General features: G+C 38.2%; 1 pseudogene; it reads left to right on the top strand.

Moving 5' to 3' along the window:
* The first annotated feature begins 244 nt into the window (after positions 1-244).
* Positions 245-1103, top strand: LOC147577439 (large ribosomal subunit protein eL36 pseudogene; annotated as a pseudogene).
* Positions 1104-14678: the final 13575 nt, after the last annotated feature.

Genomic DNA, 14678 nt, shown 5'->3' with positions numbered 1-14678 from the left:
TGTAAACTAGTACAGTGACCCACAAGAGTTAGTGTTAGCTCTAATAATTAATAACTTATACAGAGATCTACCCAAGAATCTCTCTAGAAGGAAAGGAGGAACCAGGACAGAACTTTTGGAACATTGATACATAAAAGTAGGTAGAAAACGAAGTGGCTATAAAGGACAGAGAGAGGGATGAGCCAGAGATAAGGATAAGTATAAAAGTATAAGCATAAGTGTAAAAGTATTACTTATAAGTTAAGTCACCCAGAGAAGTAGAACCTGTAGGAGATTACATCAAGAGATTTATTGTAGGAAATTGGCTTGTGCAATTTTGGGGGCAATTCTACAGTCTAGAGGACAGGCTGAGAACCCCTAGGCATGGGCTGAAGGTGATGTTGACAGGCAAAATTCCTTCTTAATTAGGGAGTCTCAGCTCTGCTCCTAAGACATTTCAACTGTTAGTCAATTCTACCCAGATTATCTGGGATAATCTCCCTTATATAAATGTAATTTATTCGTTCCACTGAGGGAGCCACTGAGGAGCAGCAGCAATGGTTCTGCACTACCCTGTGGTCATAGGCCTCAACAAGGGCCACAAGGTTACTAAGAATGTGAGCAAGCTGGGGTGCCTGGGTGGCTCAGTTGGTTAAATGACTGACTTAGGCTCAGATCATGATCTTACAGTCCGTGGGACTGAACCCCCCTGTGTCTCCCCCTCTCTGCCCCTCCCCTGCTTTGCTTGCATGCTTGCATTCTCTCTCTCTCTCTCTCTCTCTCTCTCTCAAATACATACATACATACATACATACATTAAAAAAAAAAAAAAAAGAATGTAAGCAAGCTAAGGCACAGTTGCAGTCGCAGGCGCCTTACCAAACACATCAAATTTGTGTGGGACATGAAAAGCTTCGCCTCATACAAGTGGTATGTGTGCCATGGAGCTGTTCAAGGTCTCCAAGGCCAAATACTTCTTCAAGTTTGTCAAGAAAAGGGCGGGACATATGTGACAAGAGGAAGAAAGAGTTGCTGAGCAATGTTCCTGGCAGCCATGAGGAAAGCTGCAGCTAAGAAGGACCGAACCCCTCCCCTCTGTATGTAATAAAGATTTTTGGAACTTAAAATAATAAAATAAAAGAAAATAAACTTCTGGGGTGGCTGGGTGGCTCAGTCGGTTAAGCGTCTGACTTTGGCTCAAGTCATGATCTCGTGGTCTGTGAGTTCGAGAGCCTGGAGCCTGCTTTGGATTCTGTGTGTCCCTCTCTCTCTCTGCCCCTCCCCCACTTGCATTCTGTCTGTCTCTCTCTCAAAATAATAAATAAACATTAAAAAAAATAAACTTCTTCTGGGCTTTAATACATCTACAAGATAAGATACCTTCGCAGTTTTATTGAATAACTGGGACTGTAGTCTAGACAAGTTGACATATCAAAGGATCATCATAAGCATCGTAGACAAGGGCTGTTATGTAAATGTAAAATCTTTTGTTATGAGAAAGGTAATAATTTTACTTCTCTAAGTTTTACTTTTCTCTGGGGGGAAAAAGTGAGCATATTTGATGTGATTGATTTTTTAAATTTGATCAAAATTTATTTATTCATTCATGTGCCTATAATGCACTGGACTAGACACACTCATTCATTTCATCAGCAAATTGATTCTGTCAGTTCTTCCTTCAAAGTATATTAGAATCCTACTACTGCCTTTTTTACTGTTACCATCCTGTGCCAAGTCACTATCTCCTCTTTTCTGGATTATTGTAATCACATTCTTAATTGGTCTTCCTGCCTCTCACCAATCCCCGCTGTAATTTAGCCTCCATATAGCACCTACTGTAATTCTTCAAAAATCAAGACAGATCATATTATTTCTCTGGTTAAATCCTCCAAACAGTCCCTTCATGACTCAAAGAAAAGCCCAAGTCCTTTCTATGGCCTGTGCATTCCTTCCTGATCAGAGCCCACTGCCATATTCTTGTCACCCAACTGGTTCACCTTCTTTTATTCCAGTATCATAAGCCTCCTTACTTTTGCTCCAACACCCAAAAAGTATTACCACTGCAGGACCTTTGTACATACTTTTCTCTCTAGCCAGAATGAGAAATCTGCTTTGTTTGCTTCCTTCCTTCAGGCATCAGCATAATTGTCAACTTTGCATAGTGGTCTTTCTTGGTTACCCCTTAATAAATATCATCCTCTTGCAATGTCATAATATCTCCTTTCTCTGGGTTATTTTCTGCATCTATCACTCAGTCAGCTTTGTTTACTGCAGTGCCTAGAACAGTGCCTGGGATGTGTCTGGCATTCAAAAATATATTTGTTGAATGAATGAAATGAAAAAAAATGTCTGCTTGTGAGAGTCAGGAAAAAAAATCAGAATTCTATCTGAGCACTTGACAGTGGTTTTGTGTTGAAAAAAGTCCTCTCTATATCAAATTTGGCAGGGAATTCTCTGCTTTTTCTCTTTATTGAATGGTATTGTGATGTCATTTCTCCCATGACCATTCATTGAATAGGTGTTTCTATGGTTACAGTGTTATTTCTAGTCAGAATCCTGCTGAGGAGAAACCTGGATTTGGTATCCCAAATTCAGTAAGTCAAGATTCCCTTGACATACTATTAAGATACAGATGGATTTTCACAAATCAACTTCCTGCGTCATTCACCAAATTATTGGAACGGTAGAGTGGAAGACATATTTGGGGGTTAACTCCAGAGTTCTGGAAAACAGCATTGTAGGAGGTAGACAAAATGAGTTACTAATACATTTGCTCATTAGTGAGGGTCCCAATGAAATCAATCCAATTTTACCTTGCTTCCCACCACTAGAGCCCTGGTATATCAGTTGCCTTTATACCCATCAAGCTGTGGATTCCTTAAGCTGCTTATTCTTTCTGTTCTATTCTGGGGATAGGAATAAAAGTACAGATGGGTATACCTCTAGAGCCTAATTTGTAAGTTTACCCCAGAAAACAAGTGAAGTATGGCTAATGTTGACATTCACTGAGTACATGGGAGCTGGCTGTGTTAGGACATCACAGAGAAGCTAACCATGCAATTTAGACCAAGTCTTAGCTCCTTAAACTCAATTTCTACATAGCCAGCATAGAGAACCATGGAGAAGATAACAAATTTTATGTTTAGCTTTGTCTCATTTTTCTTTTTGGTGCCCTTTCTTCTATCCTGGCTGCCCTTCTTCCCACCCATCTTCCAGTCTAGCTCCTATTACTCACAAACTGCCAAGGGGTGAACCATATACAGTTCCGTTGTTAATGAATTATGAAAATGTGAAAACGTTTAATTTTAGTCAACACAAAATGCGAAAACATTTCTGTAGCTATACCGATATCTTCATGAAATCTTTAAGGAACGTTGCTAAATGCAAATTAATTTGCATATGTATGACCCAAATGAAATGACTATCATGTCCAACCCCAGCTTTATAAGGAGCTGAAAGCCAGTATCAATGTAATCACTGAAAAACAGTTTATGTTTTTATTGAAATCTCTCCAAAATATGGCAAGAGATATTGTATTTTAAATCCTAGTGCAATGTGTTCTCACCCTGTGCCTTGCTGGGGCTCTGTTTGCTAGTTTCCTCTCCCTAGACTATCTAGCTCTGCTTACTTAATCCTGTTCCCTTGCCACATTTAAAAACAACAACAACAACAACACCAAAAACTTTCTCAGGATTTATCATCTCTCCCAGAGTATATGTAATCCTTGAAAGAACTAAGCTTCCATTCATTTATTCTTTCAATAAGCATTTACTGAGCACATACTGCATACCACGTACTCTGATAGGAATAAGAACTGATCTCTGTGTTTAAGAAAATCAATATATTATGTGTGCATTCTGGAGCAGGGTAGGGAGGCATAATGTAATCAGCATATTATCAAGCAAGATGTGACAAATTCTGTGAGTCAAATGAACAAAATCATAGAAGAGTCTCTGATCCTTCTGGATAACTCAGTTCTTTTTTTTTTTTTTCAATATGTGAAATTTATTGTCAAATTGGTTTCCTTACAACACCCAGTGCTCATCCCAAAAGGTGCCCTCCTCAATACCCATCACCCACCCTCCTCTCCCTCCCACCCCCCATCAACCCTCAGTTTGTTCTCAGTTTTTAAGAGTCTCTTATGCTTTGGCTCTCTCCCATTCTAACCTCTTTTTTTTTTCTTCCCCTCCCCCATGGGTTTCTGTTAAGTTTCTCAGGATCCACATAAAAGTGAAAACATATGGTATCTGTCCTTCTCTGTATGGCTTATTTCACTTAGCATAACACTCTCCAGTTCCATCCACGTTGCTACAAAGGGCTATATTTCATTCTTTCTCATTGCCATGTAGTACTCCATTGTGTATATAAACCACAATTTCTTTATCCATTCATCAGTTGATGGACATTTAGGCTCTTTCCATAATTTGGCTATTGATAACTCAGGTCTTTATTTCCTTGGTGAATAGCCTCATTGGTTCTCTGCCATTAAAGCTTTCCTCCACTAACCCTTCCAAACTGAAAAGAATTCAAGGCACCACTCTAACTTGAGTTTTAAGATCCACCTTTTGGCAGATGTATTTTATGACTAAATTGCTCTGTCTGTCTGACATAGGTCATTAGCTTCTTGACTAAGATCTATGCCTTTTTCTAAGTCTATCCCTGTACTAAGTAGCTGCTATTTCACAAATAATAAATAAAAAATGTGATGACTCTCTGAGTGTTTGTGATCTACTCACTGGCTTCTAAAACACATCTTTCATTTCTTCTGGGGAATATGGCAAATGCTTCTTAGAGTAATTTAAAAAGTTAGGTTACCTATTCATACCAACATTTTTAAAAAGCTGAATGAGAGTAGATAGAATCAATGATTAGGTGAACTGATTTCCTGTGACTGTAGAGATTGAGTACTGAAGAAATATGGCACCTTATCTGGGCCCAAGAAGGGTACAGCTGTTTGGATTCTTACTTAATCAATTATAGATGAAAAAGAAATTTTGCTTAGTAAAATGAACTGAGTCATACATAGCTGGCTATGGGGCACATGCCTTTCAGAAATGTGACTTGGGAGCTACATTTGCAATTTCTCTCAGCCAAAATGACCTCAGACTCCTGACTCCTCCATAGATTTCTTCTATTGCAATTTCCTGACATTGAAATGAGAATTCTTAAAACCCCACAGGTTTCATGGCTAAAGTCACATGTGTCTTGAAAGCTCCAATGGGAAAGACTGCACCAAAGTCCCATGAAGTAAATAGGACAAGCCTAAGGCTACACTCGCCCTGCTGCTCAATTTCCTCTGACATCATGTTGGCCTCAAAGTTATGGTTGTTATAGAGTTTTCACTCTTGCTTAGACTCCTTCCACACAAAGCTTGCTGTGTATGTATGGAGTAGCCATGGCTATTTTAATGTTAATATGTAGTCAGAAAGATTAAAAGATGGATTGGATTAAACAGATGGATTAAAAATATGGATTGGATTAAAAGATGAAAATTTTAAGTTACTAGAAAAAATTGAGAAAAAATACTGAGTTGCTTCTCAGTTGCTGTTTGGAGGTGCCTAGATGGCTCAGTCAGTTGAGTGTCTGACTCTTGATTTTGGCTCAGGTCATGATCCCAGGGGTGTGGGATCAAGCCCCATATCAGACTCCATGCTGAGTGTGGAGCCTACTTGGGATTCTTTCTCTCTCTCCCTCTGTCCCTCTTCCTGTTTGTGTGCCTTCTCTCTCACTCTGTCTCTAAAATAAAAATAAAATAAAGTAACTGCTGTTTGGCATCAAATAATCAAGTATTTAACTTTCTCACTGTTTCTCACTGAATTTATCAGTCTTATTCAGTTGGTGAGCCTCATTACAATTAAGCACTGCATACTGGGACTCATCCTTTATCTGTTTTTTTTTTTTTTAATTGTTGAATATTTGACTGTACTTATCTAAACTCTGTAGACTTAAACGGGTTTATATCCATGTGTTAACTCTCATACTTTGATCAAATAGGTAAACAAATAAATAGACTTTTAAAATAATCTTATATTTTCTAAATTAAATCATCAAGTAATATTCAGGTTTAATATAATACAGTGTTGGTTATGAAGGCTCTAAAGCCATAGCGCTATCATACATACTTTTGATTTATGTAATTTGTATAAATTTGAATGTACAGACTGTCAATAATGATGACACAGAACTTTGTGCATATAGATATAACAAATAGGCATTTAGATTGCTGCCAATTCCAAGTTTGTTATGTAACTTTTGAAACTAACACAGGAGAGCACACTGCAGACCTATATATTCCTGAGTGTTCATTTTCCACTACGATGACACCAGCTGTACGGAACCCTTAAGAGTCACAGGTTATGTTAAAAAGAGCAAATGTCTAAAAGAGCAATTCTCAGTGAAGTGAGGTGTGCTCTAAGCTTATGATTGTTGATGCTTTACAGTGTTGTGTCACTCTGCTAGATTACTATGGGCTAGTATATTTCAGGCCACAAAGGTTGTTCTGGAGACGCTTAAATGTTCTCCACATGTGGTTTATGGACAATCAAAGGCTGTCACTGGAATAGCACATCTGTTCCTAGGTGAAAAGAAAAACATGACAACTTCTCAGGTTGGAACAGCCACCAAGTAACATTGAGAAGAATTCAGCTTATAGCTGCCATTTCAATAGAAGCAGCTCATCCACTAGATGAGATGGCTGAGGGATTTATGATAATGGTGACGTTGGGAAAATCAGTCCCCAACAACAGACAGTTTTCTGTGTTTTTGGTTACACATCTGTACGGTCTGTGTTACTGACATGTGGTTGAATTTATTTTGTTTCAATTTGATCTAGGCTGTTACAACAGTTAATTCTTTTTTTTTAATTTTTTTTTTCAACGTTTATTTATTTTTGGGACAGAGAGAGACAGAGCATGAACGGGGGAGGGGCAGAGAGAGAGGGAGACACAGAATCAGAAACAGGCTCCAGGCTCCGAGCCATCAGCCCAGAGCCGGACGCGGGGCTCGAACTCACGGACCGCGAGATCGTGACCTGGCTGAAGTCGGACGCTTAACCGACTGCGCCACCCAGGTGGCCCACAACAGTTAATTCTTTACAGGGGAAGTTGACTTAAGCACTCAAAAAGATGCTTCACCAAAACCATCTCCACGGTTTAGATTTCCTAATAATTGCCAAATTTAAAAGAAAGGGAGAAAGTGATTTTCATATGACTTGCTATTTTTTATTACTTGATAAATTTTCCTCTTTGTTCTCTGGACTAGCAATAAACCAGAAGAAAAAAAAAAACACCAAAAATGTAACACAGACCACAATTTAATAATGTATTCAGTGTATACAGTTTATTACTTCCAAGGACCTGTACTTCTTAATAATGCCTGCAGGTGACCCTATTATATAATGCTGCACCTGCCAGCATTCCCTTTACAACCCAGCCATCCCCATGGCCTCCAGGCCTTTTCATGATTCCCAGGAAACCTGAGACATGATTAAATCTTATAAACTCCAAGAAAGTTTATGGAGTTTATTTGGTCAACAAATATTTATTGAGAATGAGACACTGGGCATACAGCACACTGAACAAAGCATACAATCCCTGCCCTCCTGGATCATTCATTCTAGTAGAACTTGAGTAAAATCAGACTCCACAGACTTCCCAGAATAGAATGGAACCTGCAGACTAAGGCAGGATTTCTCACAAACTTCAATAATCCCCAAAACAGCTCATCCAAATTCCAGCTCAGATCCTAATTTCTGGAGTTTGGGGGACTCGAACGGACCAGAGATTTGGAACCTTGTCTTACGATAGGACTGGCAGGATGGAAGACATAATAAAGTCTTCTCTCTTTCATTATTTCCAGGTTGTTTTAGTGAAGTGGACCCTGTGGAAAATGTGCAGCTGTCCATCCAAACTAAAATAAAAAGCATCAAGAAAAGCAGAAAACAAAACAAACTTCATTAAATGTATTTCTCATTGCAGTTCTGGGATATAGTAAAAGAGTACTGCATTGGCTTTGTTCTTGCTAAGAGCTTAAGAATTATTAGTCTGGCTGACAGCACAGCCTGTTTCTACTCCAGATCGTGAGACTCGAAAAACCATAATGAGATTTAGGTGTGAACTATAGTAACTTACACAATTTCTATGTGCAATATTTGTCCCTGCACAGATCAACTGACCTGAAGTTGACCATTGGCTGTAGGCTTCTGGTACATGGTACCCTTGCCAGATGTTTCTATAACTTCAAGTAAGGCTTCTGTATAGACTTTCGTCTACAACTGTCTCCAGATTAGATTCATAGAACATATTAATTATGCTGATATGAGTTTCTTCTCTTTATTTTTACATTTAATTTTAATTCTCTGCAAAGCAGACTGCCAAAGGATTTGAAATTTTAAGGTGCTTTTGAATTGTTTGTATAAATTCCTGGCAGTCATATAAAATGTTAAAGCAAAATTTGTGTTTTTTTGCTTGAATTTCCTAAATTTATCACAACACTGACCATTGTTAAAATACAGAGCAATTAGGTACATGAAGAAAGATATAGAAAACAGCTTGAGACAAAATCATGAGGAATTTTGCTATATAGATAACAATAGCAAGACAGTGGCAATTGAGGAAAAGGTGAAACAGTTGATTGATATGTAAAAACTTCTGTAGTTTCAAGGGTGGAAGCAACCCCTACCCATGTAGCCCCTGAAATGTTTGAGGAGCCTGTGAAGACCACATAAATACATGAGACCTGGCAAAAACATTTTGGCACACTACAAATGTAGGGACACTGGGAAGAATTTTGTAAAGGTTATTAGAGAGTGCCTAGGTTTAAAATTTATGGCCCTTGATCCACAACTTGAAATTTGCATAATATAAAGAGATTTAACTAACTAGATGAACTAACTATCCTTTGCCACTTTTAAGTCTACACCTGCCTGCTCTTAAGGTCCAGAGTGACACAACGGTTGACACTGACAAGTGGTTGAAGACTTCTGGTAGATGGAAGTTTTGCAAAGAACCTTTCTTTATTTATCTGGCCACATTGCACAGAGCCACCTGAAGTCTCTTTTCTGCTCACTCTTTCCTCTAGCACCGTTTCCTCACTGGAGGTACAGAGCACACTTGTTATTGTTTGGGTGCAGGGAGTCTATCTGTAATGACTTTCTGTAGAGCCAGGAAACTGTGTGCCTCTGGCCAACCCAATTATAGCACAAGCTATAGACAGAGCATGTTATGTTGGTTCTGGTGAATGGGCCAGGAAGCAAAATGATAAATCTTTATGATAAATCTTGGTTGTTGGACAGGAGGAAAAAAGACCCCTAACCCCACCCCAGTTTTCTTTTTCATTAGCCTCCTGATACTATCTCCTGAATAACATCGAAAGTAAGCAGCCTATAAATACTGCACAAGTTACCAATACTGAAAGCTGATAAAGTTTATTGTACTTATAAAATAGAAGGAAATGCTTTCAGTTTCCTATTTACAGGCCTCTAAGGAGATTCCAGGTATAATTTATTGCTTCAATTTAAAAATGTAGTGTCCCTTCACACATGCTCTTTCTTCCTTTGCTTCCTTTCTTCTTTTGTATTTTATGTCTCAAGCACAACATGTAAGTGACCATGCACTCAGACAATGTCTAGCCTTCTGTTACATACTTTTGTTTTTTGTTACATATTTTTAATTACCTCTTTAAAGGTAATTCATTCTTTAGTTACCATATAGACTGTTCTTTCCCTGTATCTAGGCTTCCTCCTATTCCATGTTTGTATTCTGGAACCACCACCTATGTAGCCATGCACTCATAAATTTAGAGATTAATATATGGCTGGTAGCTTGCAACTAAAAATATAAAATGTCCATTTCCAGGGGCACCTGGGTGGCTCAGTTGGCTAAGCATCCAACTTCGGCTCAGGTCATGATCTCACAGTTCATGAGTTCGAGCCCCACATCAGGCTCTGTGCTGACAGCTCGGAGCCTGGAGCCTGCTTCAGATTCTGTGTCCTTCCCTCTCTGCCCCTCCCCTGCTCCCACTCTGTCTCTCTCTTGATCAAAAATAAATAAACATTAATATGTCCATTTCCAGTAATGCTCACCCAGATTTTGTCATTGCTTTATACGGAAGAAAATCTTCTATTTCGTGAATGGACCCTGAATTTCAAATGCTCAAAAAAAGGGGTTGGATGGGAGTGCTTAGATAAACCTCTGGTGCCATAGATGGTCTGCTTACTGATAATCCAGTATTATTCATAGGTTCTGGAAGCTAGTCTTTCCCTAGACATAAAAATGACAATGACTGTGGGGATCATCTGGTGTGATATCTCCTTTCATTCACACCACTCATGGTTTCATTATTTGTGAGGTGTTGCATTTTAATAACAAGATAGGACTTGAATTATCACCCTGTATTTTTGGAATCACTGTGTATTTAACCTTTAATTAATTGTACTTTACTCCACACAATCCCCCCACAAGGTGGGTATAGCAGCATCCACTTAGTTTCCAGATGAGATGGGAGAGAACAGTGTTGTGCTTCTTTATTTATCATACAAATGAGCCGACAAAGAGGCCATCCACGAATGTTCTAAAGGTGTTAGAAGTTCAGAGCTCTTTACCAAGTGAGGCTTATAAAATGTAGAAGTGTCTTCACCCATGCCTTTTACTTAGTAGGACATTATTTACATTCACATGTAGAAAGGCATGATGCAAAATAATGAATACTATTTTAGAGAATTGGTAAAGTGTCTTGTTAATTATTACTTTAAAATAATAATACCTGGGGCACCTGGGTGGCTCAGTTGGTTAAGCGTCCACCTAGGTTTCAGCTCGGGTCATGATCTCATGGGTTCATGAATTCAGCCCCATGTTGGGCTCTGTGCTGGGAGCCTAGAGCCTTCTTGGGATTCTCTTTCCTCCTGTCTTTCGAAAATAAATAAATAAACTTAAAAAAAGAAAATTAAATGGTAGTAATAATAATTCTATCTGACATTTACTGAGGCTTACTGTGTGCCCAAAGTTGAGATACATACATATTTTCTCATTTAAATTTCACAAGAAAACTGAAGGAAAAACTATGTCCTCAACTGACAGAAAAGAAAAACTAGGGTGCAGATTGTGGAGACAGGCTTAAAACTTAGCTCTTTGACTCTAGATCTTTCTTTAACCAAATATAATTTTAAAAGGTCTGTTTTGAATCACCATATAGTCTTCTCTGAGGTAACTGTTTTTTAAGATATTGTGTAAACATTTGGAAATTGTTTTCTTTTTTATATTTTGGTATTTGTTTCAGTAAGAATAAGCTGGATAATGCTATGCTTGATCTTTCATTAAAAAAGACATTGTACTCTTACAGCAGAGTAGAGGTGACATAAACAAGAGAAATATTAATAATCAAACATTATATAATGACTTTATACTAGCCTGCAAAAATCAATTTTTCATTCCAAAACACAAGCAATTTTTTTCTCTATATCTTTGGAGTTGGAAGAATTCTCTCTAACCTACTCCAAAATTCTTCATTTATCTTGTCTAATCCAGACCGTAACTCTCTGCTCCATAATGTTTTTCTAGATGTGAAAAATTTCAGCAAAAAATAAAACTCTTTTATTTAAACTGTTGGTCTTGAACAGTATTGATGAACAGTATAAATACTATGATTCTTGATAAATTACCAGACTTCTAAATTTGTACAGTTTGGGTCTAAATCCATTTCTGTTTCTTTTACCACACAGACCTATTCTTCACCCACACTGGTCTCCAAACCAGTTTTTCATGTTTCCTTCCATTTGCAATATCTTCTCTGCTGTTAATTCCCTTCCATTCTTTCCATCTTTCTTGTTCTGTTGGACTCTTTATAAATAGTACTATTTGCTTCTGTAGTTATCTTTCTGTAACTCTCTCCCAGTCATTATAAACATCTGTAGGTCAAAACTGGGTTTTCTCCTTTCTCCCCTCAAAAAAAAAGTTTTAATCAATTTTTTTCTTAATGTGCATTATGTTAGTCCTGAAACCAGATTTTTTAAAATAGACTGTATTTTTAAGAATAGCTTTATATTTACTGAAAATTAAGAATATAGTACAGAGAGTTCCCAACACTCAATTTCCCCTATTAGTATATTGTATTAGTGTGATGCATTTGCCACAATTAATGAACCCATATTGATACATTAATATTAACTAAGTCCATAGTTTACCCAGATTTCCTTAGTTTTTAACCAAATGTTCTTTTCTGTTCCAAGATCCCATGACAATACCAGATCACAGTTTCATCTACTATTGGCTAGGAGGGTTTTTTTTATTTTCCTTGTTTTTGATGACCTTGGTAGTTTTGAAGGGTACTGGTCAAATGCTTTATGGGATGCTCTTCTAGTGGAATTTGTCTGATTTTTTCCTGATGGTTAGACTGGGGTTAGGGGTTTCATGGGGCGGGGGGGACCTCAAAGAGCCACTATTATCACATCCACAATATTAGTGTTATTTATCACTGTTGTTATGACCTTGTTCATTTTAGCTGAGGGATTGATTTTCAGGTTTTTCCACTGTGAAGTTATTCCCTCTTCCTGCCCCTTTCCCAACTTATACTATTTGAGAAGAGGTCACCATGTGCAACCCATCCTTAGGGAGTGGGGATTTATGGACCCCTCCTTGAAAGCAGAGTATCCACACTTGGAATTCCTCTGCAAGAGAGATTTCTCTTCTTCCTATTTATTAGTTTGTTCAATAATTTATATCAGTATGGACTTAACAGATATTTATTTGATATTGTGTGTTATAGTCCTGTAGCACTTCATTCCTCAAATTGTTTTAGCTTTGGCCATTAGCAGTTCTTTCAGCTGGCTCATGTTTCTCTTCAATATATCCCCATCAATGTAGGGGGTTTTGTTATTTTTTGTTTTTTGAGCATTTCCCTATTCCTGGTACTATAAGATGCTCTAGGCACATCTTGTATATTCCCTGCCTTAACCCTAAAATCAGCCATTTCTTTAAGAAGCCCTCGTTTTCTTATTGGAAAATGGTATTAGTTAGAATCTAAGATGGGGGGGGGGCTAGGTATGCCCACTGTTACTCGTGTGTGGTTGCTTCTAGGCCATGTTAGCTGACATAGAAAAAACATACATGTTTGTATCTTAACCCACATATATACACATATGTATAAGTATTTCTCTGTGTAACCATTTGTGTCTATGTTAAGCAAAATATGAGATCATATTGATATCTCTAGCTTTAATCTGCTTCCACACGGATCATTCTAGCCTCATTTTCTTATTTATCTGGAAATTCCCACACCAAATGTAAGTAACCTGGTTCCCACCAACTGCCATCCACATAGTTGTTCATTTCCAGTATATGTATACAGTGGTTTCAAAATTTTTAACCCATACCACCACAAGTACAACTCTGTCTACTAAACTACAGTGTTTATGTGTGGTTCCTTTTGCCTCTAGTCTTACAGACTCCACTCATTGTTGGAGTTCAAAGCTCCTTCAGTAAGTTTTTTTTAAGGCACCTGGGTGGCTCAGTCAGTGACATGTCTGACCCTTGATTTTGGCTCAGGTCATGATCTCATGGTTCCTGGGTTCAAGTCTCACGTGGGGCTCTGTGCTGGCAGCGCAGAGGATCCTCTCTCTCTCTCTCTTTCTCTCCCTCTCCCCCCCTTCTTTCTTTCTCTCTCTTGCCCCGCCCCCACTCTCTCTCGAAACAAATAAATAAACATATTTTTAAAAATAAGCTTTTTTTTCTGGCACAAAAACAGACAATCATATCAATGGAACAGAATAGACAACCCAGAAATGGACCCACAAACGTATGGCCAACTAATCTTTCACAAAGCAGGAAAGAATATCCAGTGGAATAAAGACAGTCTCTTCAGCAAGCAGTGCTGGGAAAACGGGACCATGTCATGCAGAAAAATGAACCTGGACCATTTTCTTACACCATACACAAAAACAAACTCAAAATGAATGAAAGACCTAAATGTAAGACAGGAAGCCATCAAAATCCTCAAGGAGAAAGTAGGCAAAAACCTCTTGGACCTTGGTCGCAGCAACTTCTTACTCAACACACCTCCGGAGGCAAGGGAAACAAAAGCAAAAATGAACTATTGAGACCTCATCAAAATAAAAAACTTCTGCACAGAGAAGGAAACAATCAGCAAAACTAAAAGGCAACTGATGGAATGGGAGAAGATATTTGCAAATGACATATCAGATAAAGGGTTAGTTTCCAAAATCTATAAAGAACTTACCAAACTCAACACACAAAAAATAAATAATCCAGTGAAGAAATAGGCAAAAGACATGAATAGACACTTCTCCAAAGAAGACATCCAGATGGCAAACCAACACATGAAAAAATGCTCAACATCACTCAGCATCAGGGAAATACAAATCAAAACCACAATGAAATACCATCTCACACCTGTCAGAATGGCTAACATTAACAACTCAGGCAACAACAGATGTTGGCGAGGATGCAGAGAAAGAGCATCTCTTTTGCATTGTTGGTGGCAATGCAAGCTGGTGCAGCCACTCTGGAAAACAGTATGGAAGTTCCTCAAAAAAACTAAAAATAGAACTACCCTATGACCCAGCAATTGCACTATTAGGCATTTATCCAAGGGATACAAGATGTTTCGAAGGGACACATGCACCCCCATGTTTATAGCAGTACTATCAACAATACCCAAAGTATGGAAAGAGCCCAAATGTCCATCGA

Source organism: Puma concolor, chromosome C2, assembly GCF_028749965.1.
Source record: "Puma concolor isolate L17-30 chromosome C2, mPumCon1.1.hap2, whole genome shotgun sequence".
Lineage (NCBI taxonomy): Eukaryota > Metazoa > Chordata > Mammalia > Carnivora > Felidae > Puma > Puma concolor.
This window is presented reverse-complemented; position numbering and strand designations above follow the sequence as displayed.